General features: G+C 46.6%; 1 protein-coding gene across 6 annotated transcripts in view; it reads left to right on the top strand.

Annotated features, from left to right (window-relative positions):
- Window positions 1-21929, top strand: part of LOC137427366 (uncharacterized) — a 420191-nt gene that overhangs the window by 294304 nt on the left and 103958 nt on the right. The gene's annotated exons all lie outside the window — the stretch shown is intronic.

Genomic DNA, 21929 nt, shown 5'->3' with positions numbered 1-21929 from the left:
CAACACCAGATCATCTGCATACAACAACTCCCACGGTAAACCCTCCTTTACGTTCTGAGCCAGCCTGTCCATCACAGCTACAAATAGTAGTGGACTTAGTACCGACCCCCTGATGCACTCCCACCTTCACCTCAAACTCACCACTGTTCCCGTCCTTCGTCCTTACAGCTATGCGCGCTCTTGTACATTGCCATCGCTACTCTAATCAACCATTCCTCCACTCCTAACTTCCTCAATGCCCATGTCACGACTTCACGTGGAACCCTATCAAATGCTTTCTCCAGATCAACAAACCCAAGAAACAACTTCTTCCTCTTCTCCATGTACTTTTCCTGCAACTGCCTCACAATAAAAAGCACGTCTGTCGTTCCTCTTCCTGGCATAAATCCAAACTGCATTTCTTCAATCTTCACTTTCTTCCTTATCCTCCTCTCTAACAACCCTTTCCAATACCTTCATTCCATGCTCCAATAACTTTATCGCTCGATACGAGCCACAGTCCAGAGGGTCACCTTTCCCCTTGTTTAGAGGGACGAGGGTACTCAGTTCCCAATTCACTGGAATGCGGCCTTCTTTCACCACCAGATTGCAGATCTCTGTCATTCTCTTCACAGTTCTTGTCAGTTCTTTATACTCTTACGAATTCCGGGTTTATGGGGGTTACAATTCAGGTCATTTCTTATTAATGTATATTCTATTAAAGGTTGTTGTGATTAAAGGGTCAGGAGCCCTTCTGGGAAAAACGAGACCGGAAACGGGATCGTGAAGAAGAGGAGGAGGAGAAGGAAGGGCGGCCATCTTAAGCTTGGAGAGCTCCGACGCGAGCAGAGGCGATCGTTACCTACTTTGGAACGGAGTTGGAAAAGCCCGTCTGGCGAGAGGAGTTACCTGCGCGGGGTGATTGATTGCCGGTTACGTGTCAAGGTGCCGTGTGGTCCTGGAAGGAACCAAGCGCCCGGCGCTGTTCGCCTCGACGCCTACGAGGGCGTGTACGGGTCGCACCTTGGGCCTGGCGCGCGAAAGAGATTGGAAGGAGACGGTTGAGAGTTGAGACTGCAGCTCGAGACCGAGCCGCCGAACGTGAAGGACAAGGGAACCGTGCCTCTGTGAACCGAAGTCTGCGTGTCAGGAGAGCGCCAGATTACTGCGGAACCTGCGAAGTCGGGTATCCTCGCTGAGGTTGTCGAGTATCCTCACTCCCAGCCCCGGATTGGAATCGGACGTAGATTCCCCGATCGCTGGATCGACTCGACATCACCTGGGAGGCGTGCAGGATTCGGACATTGCTTCCCCGATCGCTGGATCGACTCGACGTCACCTGGGAGGCGTGCAGAGACATTGGGGGCAAGGGCCGTGAGTGTTGCCAACACTGTTTTGGGTTAAGGTGGCGCCACCTATACTATAGATAAGGATTGTATGGAAGTGCTGTAAACGCATTGTGATTCCTGTGCGGGATTTGGGAATATATTGGGGTTTGTTCGTAACCCTTGGTGTGGACTCGTTATTGATTGACTTATTTTCACCCAAGGACCATACATCTTTCTGCCGGGGCTCCCCTCGAGGTTGACCCCGTAACAGAATTGGGCGCTCGTCCGGGATCTAGAAAATTTTCTAAATTTTAGTCCGGGAAAGAATTCCCAAGAGTGGGAACTTTTCCAACGTTCCCAAAATTGTTTTGCTCTGCCGACAAAACAACAACAACAACAAAAAAAAAAACCAAAAAAAAAAACAATAGCAATAATAGTAATACTGTTGCTTTTCTTTGTTGGAAATTTCTGGGGTGAAGGTTAACAGGTGTTACCAGTAGTCACCATGGCGTTTGTGGCACAGAACTTTGCGGTAACCCCTAGTGAGGCACAGTTCTAAAATCGGCATTACTAAAATCGGACCTCTTGAAATTGGCCAAACATTTTAACTTGGAGGTCCGAACTAATTTGAGGAAGGCAGAGTTGCAGACCATGGTGATACAGTCTATGGTGCGATTAGGAACATGGGACGAGTTAGCCTGGGAGTGGCTACCCGAAGAACCAGAAGACGTTGAGCTCCGGAAACTGGAGTTGCAATTACGGAGCCAGGAACGGATCAAAAAAGAAGAAAGGAAAGCAGAAAAGGAAAGAGCAGAAGAAGAAAGGAAAGCAGAAAAGGAAAGAGCAGAAGAAGAAAGGAAAGCAGAAAAGGAAAGATCAGAAGAGGAAAGGAAAGCAGAAGAGAGGAGAGAAGAGAAACAAGCAGAAGAAAGGAGAGTGGAACGAGAACTCCAGGAAAGGTTAGAAAGGATGAAAACAGAGGAAAGGAAAGCAGAAAAGGAAAGAGCAGAAGAAGAAAGGAAAGCAGAAAAGGAAAGAGCAGAAGAAGAAAGGAAAGCAGAAAAGGAAAGATCAGAAGAGGAAAGGAAAGCAGAAGAGAGGAGAGAAGAGAAACAAGCAGAGGAAAGGAGAGTGGAACGAGAACTCCAGGAAAGGTTAGAAGGGAGAAAAGCAGAGGAGAGGAGAGCTGCAAGGGAACTCGAAGCAGAGGAGAGAAAAGCCGAAAGGGAATTAAAGGAACGTGACATGGCGCTTCAGCAAGAAATTAAATTCAAGGAGCTGGAGTTAATGAGAGAACGGGGAGAGGTACCACCCTTGCTGACTGGGCCGACACCTAGCCAGAACACCTGGGATGTGGGCAGACATGTGAGGCTGGTTCCACCCTTCAGTGAAAAGGAAGTCGCTAAATTATTTCCACACTTTGAGAAAGTGGCTCGACAGTTAAACTGGCCGGAGGAGGCCTGGACCATACTAGTGCAAAGTGTGCTGGTGGGTAAAGCTCAAGATATTTATTCGGCGCTACCAATGGACCAATGTGCAGATTGTGAGGTATTGAAGAAGCACATTCTCAAAGCCTATGAGTTGGTTCCTGAAGCTTACCGGCAAAAATTCAGGAATGCCAGGAAGAGGGAGAGTGAGACCCATGTGGAGTTTGCCAGAGTGAAAGAAAACATGTTTGATCGGTGGTGTGAGTCAAAAGGAGTCGGGAACGACTTCGAAGCATTGCGTGACTTGATCCTGGTGGAGGAATTTCAACAGTGTGTCCACGAGGACATCAAAGTGTACCTGCAGGAAAAGAAAGTACCGAAGTTGTGGGACGCAGCCACCATGGCAGATGATTATGCCTTAACACACCGGATAGGGGTCCACGAACCTAACTCCTCGCCTAGATTTCCGCAGGGGAGTTGTGGAACAGCAGGTGCGGAGAACGACAATACATGGCGGCGGCCTCGAGATGATTATGGGGACAACGCTGATACCCAAACTGTTCAAAATCAGAGGGCGACGGGCCCAAGACAAACTTATTTTCCGGGGGGCCCGAGGCAGACCACGAGTTTTTCCTCCGGGCCTACTTGCGCTTTTTGCAAGAAACCTGGACACTTGATGTCCAGTTGTTACCTCATGAAAAGGGAAAACCCAGAGCGGAGTCCGACTATTACAACTCCGAATGCGATGGCAAGTGTAGGAAATCGCCCACAGAAGAGTTACCAACCATTTATTTATGAGGGGTTTGTCTCACTCGAGGGAGACTTGACTAACCCAAGACCTGTTAGGGTATTGAGGGTCACAGGAGCCCATCAATCCTTAATGCTTGAAGGCATTTTGCCATTGTCAAAGAGTACTGCAACTGGTGATAGTGTTCGGTTACAAGGGATCGGTGGCTGTGTTAGTGCCCCACTTCATGTCATCCATTTGGAATCCGATTTGGTGTCAGGACCGGTCACCGTCGGTTTACAAGCCACGCTTCCTGTGGAGGGAGTATCTGTGGTTATCGGAAATGATTTGGCCGGGGGGCAAATTTATGGTAACCCAAGGGTTGGTAAAGAGCACAGCAGGGAAAATAACACCACACCAGCTCGGGATGGTGACAAAAGTACCAAGTTATTTGTAGGGGGACTGAACTTCAAAACAGAGGAAGAAGATCTGACCTCTGTCTTCAATAGATATGGGCCGTCAGAGCCCGTTGTCGATTGTCAGAGCACTGGCCGAGACGGAGACCGCGAGTCAGGTGACTGCTGGGACAAGGGGTCCCACCGTGACTGTTAGGAGTCCGGAGAAGTTGAAGCACTCTATATACGGCGGAGCCGCCGAGCCTGGGCTCCTACACGGACTAACCGTGAACGCCACGTTCTTAAAGGCGTCCCGGTAGGGAACTTTCCTGCACGGACTAACCGTGAACTCCACGTTCTTAAAGGCGTCCATGTAATGAACTTTCCTCCCCGGACTAACCGTGAACTCCACATTCCTTAAGGCGTCCATGTAGTGAGTACTCAGCTGGGCCTCCCGAAAAAGTGCTATCGAGTTGTGTAACTTTTGGGCTTTGGTCACCACCCCTTAACCGTCATCCAAGAGAAACTAGAAGTTGTTGACGCTTGGTCCAGAGGGAATTACCTTTGGAATCTCTGGGGGTTTTGTGAAAGTTTGTTGCTTTATTTTTGAGATGTGATAATTGTGCCCGGGGGGGGGACTGATGATTTGGGGTGTGAGTTATTTTGGTTTGTTTATCAAAGTTGGCCTGCAAAGAAAGTTTTCGCGGTGTTCAAACTTTCTTTCTTGAAGGGGGGGAGTGTTACGAATTCCGGGTTTATGGGGGTTACAATTCAGGTCATTTCTTATTAATGTATATTCTATTAAAGGTTGTTGTGATTAAAGGGTCAGGAGCCCTTCTGGGAAAAACGAGACCGGAAACAGGATCGTGAAGAAGAGGAGGAGGAGAAGGAAGGGCGGCCATCTTAAGCTTGGAGAGCTCCGACGCGAGTGGAGGCGATCGTTACCTACTTTGGAACGGAGTTGGAAAAGCCCGTCTGGCGAGAGGAGTTACCTGCGTGGGGTGATTGATTGCCGGTTACGTGTCAAGGTGCCGTGTGGTCCTGGAAGGAACCAAGCACCCGGCGCTGTTCGCCTCGACGCCTACGAGGGCGTGTACGGGTCGCACCTTGGGCCTGGCGCGCGAAAGAGATTGGAAGGAGACAGTTGAGAGTTGAGACTGCAGCTCGAGACCGAGCCGCCGAACGTGAAGGACAAGGGAACCGTGCCTCTGTGAACCGAAGTCCGCGCGTCAGGAGAGCGCCAGATTACTGCGGAACCTGCGAAGTCGGGTATCCTCGCTGAGGTTGTCGAGTATCCTCACTCCCAGCCCCGTATTGGAATCGGACATAGATTCCCCGATCGCTGGATCGACTCGACCTCACCTGGGAGGCGTGCAGGATTCGGACATTGCTTCCCCGATCGCTGGATCGACTCGACGTCACCTGGGAGGCGTGCAGAGACATTGGGGGCAAGGGCCGTGAGTGTTGCCAACACTGTTGTGGGTTAAGGTGGCGCCACCTATACTATAGATAAGGATTGTATGGAAGTGCTGTGAACGCATTGTGATTCCTGTGCGGGATTTGGGAATATATTGGGGTTTGTTCATAACCCTTGGTGTGGACTCGTTATTGATTGACTTATTTTCACCCAAGGACCACACATATTTCTGCCGGGGTTCCCCTCGATGTTGACCCCGTAACAATACTGAGCCATGTTTCAATTTTTTCCATGGAGCGGTTTCTGTGATATAGAGGTGCAAAGTTTTTCCAAAATGGTGCCCGTCCCAGATGACCTAAGATGTCAAAATGATCACTAAAATTCTACAGGTGGAGGCGCTCCCATGGTGATAATTTAGTGTCAATCGAACAAACAATTGCAGAGACAAAAAATACATGCTGATTCGATCAAGCATTGCACTTGTCGAATTATGACCTCATAATTAAGGTATCAATGACATCATCATTAACATATCTTATTCCCCATGAGCAGGACTTGACAACACACCATGTTTCAATTTTTTCCATGGAGTGGTTTCAGAGATATAGAGGTGCAACGTTTTTCGATTTTTCCAAGATGGTGCCTGCACAACGTGAGCTCTGATGTCATAATTATCAGTTAAAATTTCTACAGGAGGAGACACTCCTATGGTCAAAATTTTGTGTCCATTGGACGAACATTTGCAGAGAAATGTTTTTTTTCATGCTGTTAAGCTCAAAAGTTGTACAGGTCGAATTATGACGTCATAATGAAGGCACCGATGACATCATCATTAACATATCTTGTTCCCCATAGGGGGGGAGTACTTGACAATGAGCCTCATTTCAATTTTTTCCACTTCAATTTCTTCAAGTTTTCAATTTTTATTCAGAGATATAGAGATGCAACGTTTTTCCAAGGTGGCATCCATACCACATGACATATGGCGTCATACTTATGAATATAATATTTCGTGTCAATCAGACCAATGGTTGCCGAGAAAATGAATCTTACTGTAGTTCACCAAATGTCCGTCTGTCCGTTCGAAGGTACCGCAAAAACGGCTCAACTGATCGCAACAATATTTTTGGTGGGTAATCCTGGGACCTCTTGGAGTAAAATAGGCTATATTGTTTTTCCAATTTTTTCCCAATTTTCCAGTCTTTACAAACACGATGGAATAATATTTACCGATATGAACAGTGATGTGACTTTTGTTGAAATTCTATGTACCAGGAGAGAGAAGATCGACTCCTGATGAACTCTTCCGATATAAACGTGTGGCTCTGAAGTAACATGGCAGCGTGTGCAAAGCGACTGAGAAACAGGTGTAGCGGCTGCTTCCGTGTTACAGATTCGGCGCGCACTTTTCACACATAAACATGCGACTGAGAAAGACATGTAGCGGCCACTTCCGTTTTGCAGAATTCAATCTTTTTTCAAAATGGGCGCCATGTACTGTTTAGATTTTGATGATTTGCGTGTGATGTGATTCAACGGATGATTATATAAATCGTTTAAAATAAAAAAAGCCTTCAATTTCTGATATTTTGCCTTTTAATTTGGGCTTCCCAATTGAAGCCCCGCCCATAGGGCGGGTACCGTTACTAGTTTTCAAAATTCAGACATGCACGCCACATGTATGCACGTACGGACGCAACTGAGTGCCTAACCCTGATTTTCGCTTTGCGGGCGCAGGGTAATTACTTTGTGCACACATATCTTTGCAAAGGCGTTCTAGCTTCAGTTTCCCCAAAAAGTAACGTACTCATTTTAATTTACGAAAAATGCAATCCCTGGAGTTTTGGCTTCATGCATACACACATACACATTCACACATACATGCATACATACATACAAACATACATATACACACATACACATTGTTGTGAAGCAATATATCATTACAGTGGTTAACATATAGTTAGAGCTATAATGCAGTAAAAACGATACTATGTTAAAGTTGTTCATTTCAGTGTAGCCCAGTGTGGAAAAAGCAGTCTCGTGAGGCTGGGCTCTTTTGGCTGTTTTCAAGGCCACAGCTTTTGGGCTTTCTGGCCTGTGTGTGGAGAAAAGGAATGTTCAGATGTGGGGAAAAGTTGGCAGCGTGGTGCAGACAGAGCTGTGTTGAGGCTAAAGGTTTGAGTTCTAACTGCAAACGAAATGGACATAGCTGTGTTTCTCCACCTGGACACAAAGCTGTGTTTAGGTGAACTGTCTGAGTTCTACTTGCGCAAGAAAGAGACATGGACTGGGGGCAGAGGTTTATTATGGAGCAAGCTAAACCGGACCGAGGCTCTACCATTCACTGAGAGAACAAAATACAGACATTTAGATACCAGACCTCTTCGTTGACTTGTGTGAAACATAAAACATCGCAAGGGTTTGCATCAGATTCAGGAGAGACGGATGAAGGAGATGTAACACCAAACGGACAACTTGCCTGGCCGGGGGCATGAGTGATGGAGATTGTTGAGAGAGGGTTCAACTGTGTGCAGTTCAGCCTGATGCACTGCATATTCAAACCAGCATCCAGTGAAGGGACAAGAGTGCTGTACGAGGACACCGATGGGTTCCACACTCCAAGCCCGGTGGAGGCCGGTCGTTTTACCCACTGGGGGTATTTGATGAATGTTGCCATGCTGGAGTTGCGGAGATGACATCCAGACAAGAAACCAGAGACGGTGCTGAGAACACGGCCTGATTTCCATCGTCACTCTTCATTCACTTGTCCTCGCTTTTCTCATTCTTCAGCTGCCCGTATGCATTGGGTTCTTCAACAGCATGCACTTTCCATATTCAACATCACCCAGCTTAGTCTGTGGATACAGGAGTCTGATGCGTGCTTTTGTGAGACCAGGCTCACAGAGAGAACTTGCAACGTGACTGGCATAGTCGGACTTCAACCTGTACAACCCAGCTGGACAAGATAGTTTGAACTTGTGAAGTGCCGACTCTCACCATCTGTAACCCGCTGAAGACTTATGTATTACGAACTGGTTACTGGAGATGTTGCCAACCATGAAAGTTTGAATCAATGCTTGACTGCAAACAAATCTGTGAAATGTGTGTTTTACACTCTGGGGGTTTTTAATAATTGAATGTTTCTTTTTATCAGTATTCATTAGTTTAAGTATAATAAAGGTAGATAGTCGGGATTAATAAATATTGGTTATTAAATCACCTGCCTCGTGTCATATGTTGGTTTCGCTTGAATTGTGACAAACTGGACATATAATTGTCCACAAATCTTTTCGACTGTGCTCCTCTCGGGGTAACTGGTGCACTTACATTGGTGCTTCGAGGCAATACATCACAGAAATTGGGGGCTCGAGGGATTTTAACCCAATTGTTGAAGGTGGGATTTGAACCCAATTGTTCAAGTATGGTTTTGAACCCAAATGTTGAAGGAGGGATTTGAACCCAATTGTTGAAGGAGGGATTTGAACCCAATTGTTGAAGGAGGGATTTTAACCCAATTGTTGAAAGTGGGATCTGAAATCAATTGTTGAAAGTGAGATTTGAACTCAATTGTTGAAAGTGAGATTTGAACTCAATTGTTGAAAGTGAGACTTGAACCCAATTGTTGAAGGAGGGATCTGATATCAATTGTTGAATGAGGGATTGAAAACATGCTGGAAATGAGAATAGGAAATTCTACAAAAAATTGAAAAGTAAAAACATACTATAAATTGGAATGTGAAATCATAACAGAAATTGGGATCTTGTTTGGTGAGAAATCGGATAACAAGGATAGCAAGGTGAAATCCACAAACGATCATGATAGCATTTTATGCAAAAGCGTTTGTAGTCATTAAGTGTGGATAAATTTGATGAGTTGAGAAATTTTGGTTTTTGGAGTTTGCAAGGGTATGTTGACAGAGGGTAGACAAAGTCTAATGAAAACAGAAATTATTGGCATTGGTGTTTAAAGCGGTGCTTGTGTGCAGAATATTATTGTGGGAATCAGCTATCCAATTGTTTAAAGGATGAAAAGAGGGAAAATGTGGAGTTGCTGAAGTGGAGTTGCAGTTCAAATAAAAAGGACTGCCAGCTTAAAGGGTGGAAGAGGCGGAATGAAGAAAAAGAGCAGGAAAGGCAACATATGATAAAGGAAGGAAGCTTTGAGAAAGAGCAAAGAGTTGGAGCTTCAGGATGAAAGAAAGAAATGGAGATTGAGAGACAGATTGAACTTGGAGAATTGGAAATAGAGAAGTAGGTCAGTACTACCTTTATTGAGAAAATGGGACCAACATTGCAATGGCATAGGGAGACGTGGACTCGGGTATTGCAAAGTATTTTGTTGGGAAGGTTGAAGATATTGCTCAGCTTTATTTCTTGATAGGTGTGCACCATATGAAGAGGAAGGACGGCAATTCTTAAAGCATACGAAATGGTGAAAGACTTGGACGGAATAAGTTTTAATGTTCATGGAGGATTTTTAGCAGTGTGTGCATTCTGACATTCAGACGCATCAGAATGTCCAAAGCAGAGAGGAATTGCACAACGCAGCACCAATTGCTGACAATTATGCTTGGAGTCATAAAATCCATCTCCACAATCTGAGCTTTCCAACCAAAAGTACCTGGGGGAGTTACAGTTAACCGAGTCATGGGGTAAGATGCTTACTTAAGGTTCTTGGGGGGGGGGGGGGTGGGGGGCGTGAGGGGAGCTCACTTGCAAAGGTAATTGTTTCAGGCCAGTTTTAACTAACTTGGTAAATACTAGAAGCAACACGTTGCGAGCAGTGACTCTTGAAAGGTCCAAAAATGACGTGGCACCGGGTTTTGGACGTTATTAACAAAGGAAATAAGCTTTTCATGATGGAGAGTTGTGTCAACTGCAGATGACATTACTACCACTCTGCGACCCGAGTAAACAGAGATGGTATGTGGTTTACATGATGCACCTCTTCAGGTGGTTAAGCTAACGTTTGCCGTGTCTGTAACTGTTACTGTGGGATTACATACAATCTACTCTGACAGTGAAAATGAGTTTCCTTTATCATCGGAACTGATCAAGCCGTTGATGGAACCTCTTATCCACTCGATGACAGAACACCTACTGGTGGAGCAAAACGGAGCAGTTGGAGAGGTAGACTCCTTATCTGTTTCCGTTTTTTTTGTGAGATGTTCTAAGTGAAGAAAGCGCGCTAACAGAAAAGAGTGAAGAGCATAACGATGTGGACTTAGAACGTGTGTATACTCTGCAAAAAATGTTTATGAACCAGAGCAATGATGATGCTGATGCTGGTGGAACTAGTGATGCTCATGTTCATGGACCAAAGGGAAATCTGATAGCCAATCAGAAAAGTTGGGTCTCACAATAAAGAGTCTTGTGTAAGAGCAAATGTAAGATGTTGAGCCACGAAGGCTAGCTGATAACGATCTCCATGAGATGGAGGCAGCCAAAGTCTCGTTTGCTACGTTAAGAAAGACGGAGTATTAAGGAGGAAATGGAGACCACTTAATGTATCAGCAGATGAGGAGTGAAGATACATTGTCAAATCAGGGTTTCGAAACTGCAACGGAATGGTATCTGGAGTGTCGTGCATGAGATACCGTTGACAGGTCACCTCGGAGTGATTAAAACTTCGGATTAAATTTTGACACATTTCTTCTGGTCGGATTTATAAAGGGATGTTGCGAAGTTTTGTAAATAATGTAAAACATGCTGGATAGCAGAGAAACCAAATTATTTAAACAAGTCGCTCTGCGGACTCCACGCGCCTCACCACATGTCGCTTCAGAGGGATAGGCATCTTTGACCATGTTTGCTTTCTCAGGGAGTGAGGAACGGTGGGTGGGGTTAAGCGGTGGTGACAGTGTGTTGGGAGTCATGGGAGGGCTGTGGGGGAATGGTCGGTGGGGGTTAGTGTTGGTGACTGTGTATTGGGGTTCGTGGGTGGGGGAATGGTGGAGGGCGAATGGGGTGCTGGGGTGAATGGGTGCTGGAGGTGATGGGGGGGAATGGTGGGGGAGGTCAGCCAAATATATTTTGTGCTCTGATTGAATATATACTGTAAATTAGAAATCAGAACCCAACATGTGTAAATAAAAAGAAACTCAGTACAAATTTATATGTATTTGAAATTATCAGTTGGAGCTGGAAGGGAAGGTGAATACAAATTTATCTAAAACTGGATGGGAAAGTTGAACTTCCAGCCTCACAGAGCAGATGTGCCCCCAATACACCACCTCCCTCAGACTTCCGGCCGGGTTTTACGACGTTTCTTGTATTTTGTCCATATCACGATGTACATCTCGATTAATCAAGTCAAAGTAACAAAAAAGTAGCACTGATGAATACGGATAAATCACGATTGTGTTTCTTAGGTTAGCTTTAAATATATAAATAACACTGGAATTGTTTAAGGAATTTTGGTCTTTTGGTCTTCTCAACAACTCTACAAAGAAGAAGACATTTTGGTCACAAATATTGTTACGTATTACCTCCCCAAACTCCGGTTACTGTGCCCCTCAGAGTCTTGGGTGGGAACACGGCAGAAAGATTTGTTATTCTGAGTGTTCTAATAAACCATGGTAAAACCACACTAATGTAATTGTGGAACAAAATAAGTAATTGTATGAAGAACTCTCACATACACAATAACACTATTAAAGAAAGTACCATGAAAATGTCACTTGCATCAAATGAACAATACATATTGTCACGCAACCGCGATTAACACCACAGTTGCGGAGGCCGATTGCGAGGCTTTACACTCCCGAGGCGAAAACTCAATAGCGGAATCCAATCAAAGCGCGCAGGATGGAGGGGAACACAGCGAAAGCTCCGCGGCCTTACCTACTAAAATCAACCACCCAGGAAAACTGCGTTCAGATATATGTACAAAAATAATGCAGGGATTTATTATATACAAGCAAGACAGGAAAAAGTACGCGCCGGTAAATCTAATATCCTAAATCGGGATCCCGCACTCCAGACCTCAAATACAAAACGGGGGATTATGAATAATCACAATAACCACCTTTAGAGGCCATTTTTCCCCGCAAAGCGGGGGTTGGCCTTTTTTGGGAACCGTGGTTGTTGTGTTTTGGTCCCCTTTTTTGAAGCAATGTTTTACGGCCGGATGCCCTTCCTGACGCCAATCCTTTTTGTCGCCTTTTACGACAAATAGGGAATTACCAGTGAACTGGTACTCAATTTGCCGACCTTGGAAGAATGACAGGCTGAGTCAACCCCCTGGCGTTAATTCAGTGATCGACCGGGATTCTAACCCAGGATCCTAGGATCCTAAGCCGGCACCCTAGCCGCTAGCCCAACTATGAATGAAAGAAAATAAAATGTCTCGTCATGTACAGTGTAATCGCAGAGCTCGGCTTATCTTGTCTTTGTCGTCCTGGTGGCCGCCGTCCAACACCGCTCCTTCCGGTACGATCGCACACCACGAGGTCCCTCGCTCCAAGTCCACAGGGCCTCCAACGCACCAAAAGCACTTCGCGTCGTCGATCTCCAACGCGAGCACAAACTCAGAACCAAGACGAATGGTGAAGGAGGGGAAGAGGGCGCGAGTGCGACTGCGCGCTCTGGCCAAGTCCGAGTTCGCTCTCTCTCGACTCTTCCGAACTGAACTCACTGTGGGACTGCTCAAGTCAGGGCTCTGCTCTCCTCTCGACTCACACCAGGACTGCTGGCAGCCAACTCAACTCAACTATACTGTCCAGCCAACTCAACTCAACTCAACTATACTGTCCAGCCAACTGTACAACTATCCACAATCGTACAACTGTACTGCCGAAAATCGCGTCCTGCCCTCCGATAATATCCCTGGCCGATGACGTCACATTGGCGCACTCCTCAGCCTATCAGAGCCTCCCCCGGTCGCCGGGTCACCCAGGGCCACGCCCACTGCGTCACTCCCGCTCCAGTCCCCGACTCCGCCGTCACCGCACGTGCTATGCGAGGTCGGCAGGCCTTTCGGAGGTGCAAATGGTGGCGGCCAATCGTGGCGGTGTTTTTGGCCTGGTTTCCTGTCCGTTTTCTTCCAAAGTCATGTCAAAGGGGAGGAATTATTTAATGTTGCGCTAGGGACCTAACTAGTGTTTATGTGGTTTGCAGTGCCATAATGGACAAAGGTTTGACCACCAGGTGAGACTCACAGGGGCGTTATCTTTAATCCCCTAACAACTTAACACCCGAATCTCCAGGTAGATCCACAATCGTACATCTTACCCCGACAACCGCCTAAACATAAAGAACTTATTACATGTAGAGTCCCTACCACGACAGTCGAATACCTACCTATACAGATCTACCTAACTCTAGATATTGCTTTACCCCCCCCCCCCCAGACATAACACAGCCCTCCCCACCCCCCCCCCCCCCCTGGAACTGTAGCTCCTGCAAGGTTCACTGCAGGCACTCCCATTCTAGCCTTAACACTTACTGTCACACACTTAATTAACCTATGAAATAAATTAGGAAGGGCTGTGGGAAGTGAGTCGGACTACCTACCTACACTTCCTTAACATGCTAAACCCATTAACCATCATGCAAGTATGTACATTTTCTTCATTGTTCCTGCGGAGGTAGGAAACAAACAACACTCAAAACTAACTTAACCACAGAACTTAACCACTTACTCAAAAATTCAAAAACTCCATAAACATTTTTACATACCCCGGTCTCGAGACCGCGTCCCCCGGTGGATGCCACAAGACACAACCTTACCTGCGGGGCCATCCCAATGCACCCCATAAATTTCCACGGGCCCTGTCCAAATGTTGCAGGTGAGTGACATGGCTCGGTGGATTTCGCCCTCATTCATACAACACAAACCCCTTAACCACTCACTCCCATTCCATAAGTCATCAAGGCATTTCAAAAATCAATAAAGCACTTATTCCAATACACCCCCCTGCAGGACCATGGCACTGATGTCATATACATATACATGTGTGTGCATTCCTCAACTCAGCAGCGGGGAGGTACCGCACAAAAAGATGGTGGGGGCGCTTCAGGCTGTGGTGCCCGCAGTCCCAAAAACAAGTCAACCGACTTACAAGTTCATTCCCCCCCCCCCCCCCCCCCTTTACCTCTTGGCCCCGTGACAGCCCAACAGCCCCTTTCCACCGTTACCTCGCCGGTGAGGGTCTCCACACACACCAGGCTCCCTTGGCTCCTGCTTCCGCGCAGCAACACTGGTCACCGGGGGAATTCCTCACCCCGTGGCGCCCAACCAGACCCTCCACCGACGAGCTCCAATTTCCAGTTCCCACTGGCTGCCAGGGGTAATTGCCGCAGAGGGGGGGCCGCAGGCATTGCTCCTCAGAGCTTGATCTGCGCCTGCTGACACACACACCTTCCCCACCCACAAGACCCCAAAACACACTTCCTCCCCCGCTGCCATTCAATTCTCCACACAACTCAGCACAATTCAGCACAATTCCATAGATGGTGTAAACGGTGTTACAAGGCTTGCCATGGCCTGCTACATGTGAAATCCCCAGTTCACAGTTCAAATCATTGAATCATTACACATTTCCAAAAGCACATTTCCAAAAGCACAATCATCACCCCTCATTATCTCCAATAATCATCGCTCACTCTCCAGGTTCCACTCTCACGACCACATAAAACACATAACCACAACACAAACACATACACCACCCACAAGACTGTGTGGCCCCCATTCCATCCCCTCACCGGCCATGTCGTCACTCTCACCGGCCTCCCAACTCAAAATTACATGTCCCTCAAAATTTCCACAAGCAAGTCCTGAAGCCTGGGGCAGTACTCCTCAAAACACTCACCTCAAGTGCAGGCAGTTGCAGGTTGGTCGGGTCCAAGAGTGTCATCCACCACACCTAATTTCCCCTCACCTTTCCAATCCACCCCGGCACCTTCCGACCCATGTAGGTGCTCAATCTATCCCCGTGAACTATCTGTGGAAGGGTATGCGGGCCCATCTGAATTTTGAACACCACATCAGTCACCTGCCGAAGCACCACCCTGGGGACCTTCCAAGGTGAGGTAAGTATTGGGAACACCCCCCTCCTTCTCCGGGGCCAGTAGAGCCAAACAAGGTCTCCGGGAAGGAACTGAGGTGTGTGAGCCCGAGCGTCATATGCGAAGCCAAGCCAATTTGCTTTTCATATGCGAAGAAGCCAAGCCAATTTGCTTCCTCGCAAACTCATGAGCCTTTTCCATGCTCGCTTTCAAATTGGTTGCATAGCCTTCCACAGTTGGCTCACCCGGTTCCCCTGGTGACGGTCCCATCAACAAATCTGTGGGGACTCGCATCTCCCTACCGAACATCAACAAGGCGGGGGTGCACCGAGTGGTCACATGCTGGGCGGTCCGGTATGCCATCAATATAAAGAGAAGGTGCTCGTCCCAATCCTGTTGGTTTTTAGATGTAAAGAGGGCCAATTGTGTCAACAGTGTCCGGTTGAACCTCTACCATCCCATCCGATTGAGGCCAAAGGGGGATCATCCGGGTCTTATGAATTTGGAGGAGCTCGCACACCGACCGCAGGAGGGCGGATTCAAAGTTCCGGCCCTGGTCAGTGTGTAGCTCCCTTGGGACGCCAAATCGGGAGAAGAATCCTTCAACTAGAACTTGAGCTACCAGCCGGGCTTCCTGGTTGGGCAATGGGTAGGCTTCTGGCCACTTGGTGAAGTAGTCCATTGCCACCATAATGTACCAATTCCCTCGGCGGGTGGCTGGCAGGGGCCCCACCACATCTACTGCCACCCGCTTGAGTGGTGCTCCGACATTGTACACCTGGAGCGGGGCCTTGCCATTTGCTCGGATTCAATTTCAACCCGGCACCCCTAAATCTCCCAAATACCTCCGAAAAATTTTCAACAGCCTGTTCAAATGTGGGATCGTGGACCAATACATCATCCAAATAGACTAGGCAAGTCTGCCACGGTAAGCCAATTAAAACACGTTCCATCAGACGCTCAAACGTGGCAGGGGCATTGCACAATCCAAAAGGCATGACTACAAACTGCCAGAGACCCTTTCCTGTGGTGAACGCTGTTTTCTCCCTCGCCTCTTTATGCATTTCCACCTGCCAATAACCACTCTTTAAATCCAATGTAGAGAACCATTTTGAGCCTGAAACGGCATCGAGGGTGTCATCAATCCTTGGCAGGGGATATGAGTCCTTGAGTGTCACATGATTGAGCTGGCAGTAGTCCACACAGAACCGAGTGGTCCCATCCTTCTTTTTCACCAGCACCATGGGTGACACCCAAGGACTCACCGAGGGCTCGATAAATCCGGCTCTTTCCATTTTGCTCACTTGTTCCTCTGCCTCCTCTTTCTTCGCGAAAGGGAGCCGCCTCGGCGGTTGGCGAACAGGCCGAGCCTCGCCAGTACTAATTTGGTGCCTGATGAGACTCATGCGTCCAACATCCTCGGGGGAGAGAGAAAAAACACCCAAGTTCTTAGCAACCAAATTGTGCAATGTCTCTACCTGCTCCGATGTTAGGCCCTCTTCAGAGCATGTCATCATGTCCCGCACTCCCTCCGGCCAATCACATTTCCCCAAAATTTTCCCTCCTTCCGGCTGTACTGGCAAGCATGTGGATCCACCTCCTCCGGTGACCTCTACTACACTACTGCATTTGGCTACGATGGCTCCGCCCCTTACAGTGTATGGTAGAATTCCTAATTCCTACTACTAAAACTCCAACAAAGAAAACTCCAAACTTGTTTCTCACACAAGGTTTATTAAAACTGCAGAGGGTTGTTACATAAACGTACTAATTCAAGATATTGACTAACTAATGAACTAACTAAACTTAACGAAGCGTCGTTCTGCTGGTTGTGGCAAAGCTTCACAGTCCTCTTCTGTTGCGTAGATCTCCCCAGTTCCTTGGCCAGCGATCTATATAGCAAAGGCCTCTTTCCTTATATGAGCATGGAATTCAGAATTCCGCACAGGGCCTTTTCAGCTCAGACAGTGAGACATTTGCAAACCTCTGGTTTCTATCTTGAAGAGTTCCAAAAGCCCTTTTGGACAGCTGTTATCATTTAAAATGGTGAAGCACTTCTTATCTGTTCTCAAAAGGTCATTCCCTCATGACCTGCCCGAAACAGGAATGCACTTAGCTTTTTCTCCTCCAGGTTTCATTTCTACAGAGTTACACAGAAAAACACATTCTGGAAAAGAATGATATGAGAACAAATAATATACAAATATGTTTGTATACTTCCACAAGTGCGGGGCTGTCGGACAAGTTGAGCAGCCTGACTGCCAGCATAGGCCCACGGGTGTCTACGAGGGTGCGACCAGGTGGAGGTATACCTCTTTGGAGGACTTTGACAGTTTACAAAATAAAATATAAAATGAAAATTGATGATTTTATTCAGCCTTTAATTTTTGGTCGAAAAAAATAATCAGCTTCTACCTTTTGATTGGTGAACCAATTCTGTGACTCAATATGCAAATTTTTGAAAATTCAGGTCAATTGGATGAAAATTGATGATTTTATGCAACTTTGACCTTTTGATCAAAAAAAAAAACAATCGGCTTGTAGCTTTTCATTGCGAAACCAATTCAGTGACCCAATATGCAATGTCTTCAAAATTCAGGTCAATCAGATGAAAATTGGAAATTTTATGTGATGCTGACCTTTGACCTTTTGACCAAATTGATATTTGCCTTCTCCAATCTCCATATTTTCACAATAAAACTTTGTTAAAAATTTGATGACAAAATTCAAATGGTAAAAAAGTTACGGCTCTGTATATGTCCGAGTGTGTCCGAGTCTGCTCGAACAGACACACACACACACACACACACACACACACACACACACACACACACACACGAGCATCGTGAGCCAGCCCAGACCCCGAGGCAAACAACCCCTCACCCCTTTCTCTCTTTTATAACTTTTTAAGGTACTTCTTTTATGAAAAACAAAAAACTTTTAAAAAATAATGGTCACTTTTATTTAGCCGTATGATCGAAAATAAAGGAGATAGCGAGACGTTTGGACCGATTGAGTCAATTTGCACCCTCGACTGTGGAACACTATTTCTCCATAAGATTAGTAATCAATACGTGAGAAGATGATTAATAAAAATTTTTGGACAAAGAGGATACAAACCCATTTCTTTGTAACGCACATTTCTGGTTAATAACCATTTTCTGTAAAGTTTGAAACTGTACCATTAACAGTGGTAAATGTTGTTTTGTTTCCGGCAAGAAAGCAAAATCAGCTTCTGAGTTTAAATGTAACGATGAGGAAATGAGGATGAGCTGAAGAGGGGTTTCACTGTACTGTTGAAAAAAACTTACAGAAGAACCTCGGGCCTCTCAATGGACCCCGGGGTCCGAGGCAGTGCCCCCACCTGACCCCCCCCCCCCCCAGTAGTATTTATTTGTTGGTTCTGGCTCAGTGTGCCCCCGACTATGGTTCAACATCTTTCAATGTGGTTCAACATCTTTCAATATGGTTCAACATGGTTCATTGGTTCATTTTTCAAATTTTACCAATTTTTTCAATTTCCAAATTTTTTTTATTTCATTTTCAATTTTTTATTTAAGTTCCAATTTTCAATTTTTCAATTTTTTTTATTTTCTTTTTCAATTTTCAATTTTCCAATTATGTATATAATTTTCCCCCAATTTTTTTTTTTTCAAAATTTTTATTGAATACTAGCAGAAGTACCGGGCGTTGCCGGGAGGAGGAGGAGGCGGAGGAGGCGGAGTGGGGAGGAGGGGGAGGAGGAGGGGAGGCAGGGAAGGAGGGGGGGAGGGGGAGAAGTGGAGGAGAGGGGGGGAAATGGAGGGGAGGGAAGGGTGGTCAGGTATGGGGGGGGGTGGGAGTGAGGAGGAGGTGGGAGGGAGGAGGAGGGGGAGGTGGGAGGGAGGAGGAGATGGGGAGGGGAGGGGGGGGGTGGAAGATGGGAGGAGAGGGGGAGGAATGGGGGAGGGGAGGAGGGAGAGGGGAGGCAGGAGAGGAAGGGGATTCATATATATGCTGGTGGGTGAATGGGGTGAATGTGGCGTTCATCACGTTTCTGAGGTAAGTGCAACTGATCTACAGTATAGTAGGCAACGTGGAGTCTGGCGGCGAGGATGGAACATCACGTGATCGCTCTGAGTGAATCGGCGAGCTGCTCTGGCACAGGCTGAGATCAGTGTATAATGTTCCTCGCTGAAATGCGCTGAGTTAAATATGAATAAAAAAAATATGGATCTCGTCATAGGAGGTCATTTTTAGGTATGCCATGTCCTTCCCAGACCCAATGGCCATGTCTATGCCAAAAATCAAGTACGTGAGCCTCTCTGTTTAAGAGTCTATAGGTAACATACACACACACACACACACACACACACACAAACTGTGTTTTATTTATATAGATGCCTTATTTTCTCCTGGAGGTTAGCATGTGTAATCTTATCACTAGCATGCTATATTCTTTATTTTCCTCCGCAGTGAGTTGAGTTCGCTTTATTTTCTGTAATACCGCCAATCCTTTAACAACCTCACCGATTCCCATCTTTTTATATTTTTCCCACCCACCTTCCCCCCCCCCCCCCCCCCCCCACTCTCTTTTCTCCCTTTCCCCCTTCTCCTTTTTCTCCCTTTCCTCATTCTCCTTTTCCCCTTCCTCCCTCTCTCTTTCCTCCCTCTCCTCCATCTCTCTTTTTTCCCTTTCCTCATTCTCCTTTTTCTCCCTTCCTCCCTCTCTCTTTTCTCCCTTTCCTCCTTCTCCTTTTTCTCCCTTTCCTCCCTCTCCCTCTCTTCCTTCTCCTTTTTCTCCCTTGCCTCCTTCTCCTTTTTCTCCCTTTCCTCCTTTTTCTCACTCTTTTCTTTCTCCTTTTCCCCCCTCTCTTCTTCAACTCCTTCCTCATCCCTTGCCACCATTAAACCATCACCATCATGATCAACACTTGAAAATATTATTTTCAGTAGACTTTGCATTTCTTTATTTTCCTCCTCAATGCGTGGGTGTTTTATTCCCAATACCACGAGTCTTTTATTAATCTCACTGGTTTCCATATTTTTATATATGCACACATATTTGCTGCACACATGAAACAATTACCCCCGAGGAAAAACAGGTGAAAAAGCCTCTCTAACCTTCGCCAACGCATTTTATGACACTCTAACCCATGACACAAGGGGAAGGAGCTATTCTAATATTACACTATGGAAATAACCACACTGAGGGACCTGTATGGTGGTTGCCATTGCCTCCGAGTGGTTTCCTAAAACTGCAACAGCATCAATATCTTGGGGGAAACCCAAGCTTTTGTACAGTACTGTATATTTACATCAATAATAATTTTTTACTTTTTTGCAGTGTAACAAATACATATTGTCGTGTGGTTGGCTCAGTTAAGACCGAGCGTCACCACGGATGAATTGAGCTTAATGAAGCGTTTCCCAATTGATGGCGGATCGACACAGGAGCCGGGGGATTGAGGGAGGATGCCGCGCTTAGCTGTCGGCCCCACGCAGTCTTCACCTGCGAAGTGATTAAATTCACACGAACACGGAATTATGTACAACAAGAACGATTTATTTTACAGAACCTGAGAACAATGGACACGACGGAAGAAACTAAATTCTAAATTGGGACGTCCCCACACCAGACTTCAGATACGAAACAATGGGAGAATCAATCAAAGGAACCGTTGTTTGCGCGTCTGTGCTTATCTGTCTCAGCAGTCGTTAGGAATTGTCCGGGATGGTCAGCTCTAAGCGCAGTCGTCCGACCGCGCTCCGGTTGGCGCGAATCGCTCGGGGTTGGCGCGAACACCCTCTTTGCACAGTCCGTCCCGTGCAACACAGCACAGCATGCAGGCACCAGGAGCACGAACAACAGGGGAGGATGATCGTCAAGCGCTGGTCTCTCCACCAAAGTCCAAAGGCAAGAACAGGTCCAGCACGAAGTGACAGTCCAGAGCAAGAGGCCAAGGGAAGAGAGGAAAATGACGGCGAGTGAGTCGTTTTGTCACTCGCAGTGTGACGTCAGCCCTCCCCCTCTACCAACCAGTGCCTCATTTACTCGTCACCTTTCGCGCCTTTTTACGTCACCGGTGCTTCTCCTCCAAGCAGTGCGTAGCTTGTTGGTCGTTCATTCGCGCCGTCCGCACCGATTGGCCGTGGTGTCATCGGTCGGTGGCCAATCAGTGTGTTGCTCCTTCACCTTCCTTACCTCCAATCACTGGGAAGCTTTTTGTCCCTTCCCCGACCAATCACACGTTCTCCTTGGCGAGGCTCTCAGCCTGCCTGGTCAATGCTTGATCGCCATGGTGTACCACTGCGCGGCCGCTTACTGCTTGTCTTTTCGGTCCGTCATTGTTGTGGCCGAGGGGGAATTAATTAATGTGGTGCACTAATGTATCTATATAATGTATGTGGTGTGTTGCCATAATATAAGGGAAACAGGTATGATCACCAGGTCTGACACACAGGGGAATTATCTTACTCCCTAGAACTATTTATCACACGATCATCCTTGTATGATCACAGGTACACACTTAATCCGACAAACCGGGCTAAACACAGAACTTATTACAGGTGAGGTTCCCTATCATGACAGCTGGACACCTACCTATGCAGATATATCTAAATCTAGATATTCCCCTACCCCAAAATTCATGACAATATTGTGCA

Source organism: Myxine glutinosa, chromosome 5 (genome assembly GCF_964187855.1).
Source record: "Myxine glutinosa chromosome 5, kmMyxGlut1.1, whole genome shotgun sequence".
Classification (NCBI taxonomy): domain Eukaryota; kingdom Metazoa; phylum Chordata; class Myxini; order Myxiniformes; family Myxinidae; genus Myxine; species Myxine glutinosa.
Note: the sequence above shows the minus strand (reverse complement) of the source record. Positions and strands in the feature narration are given on the sequence as shown.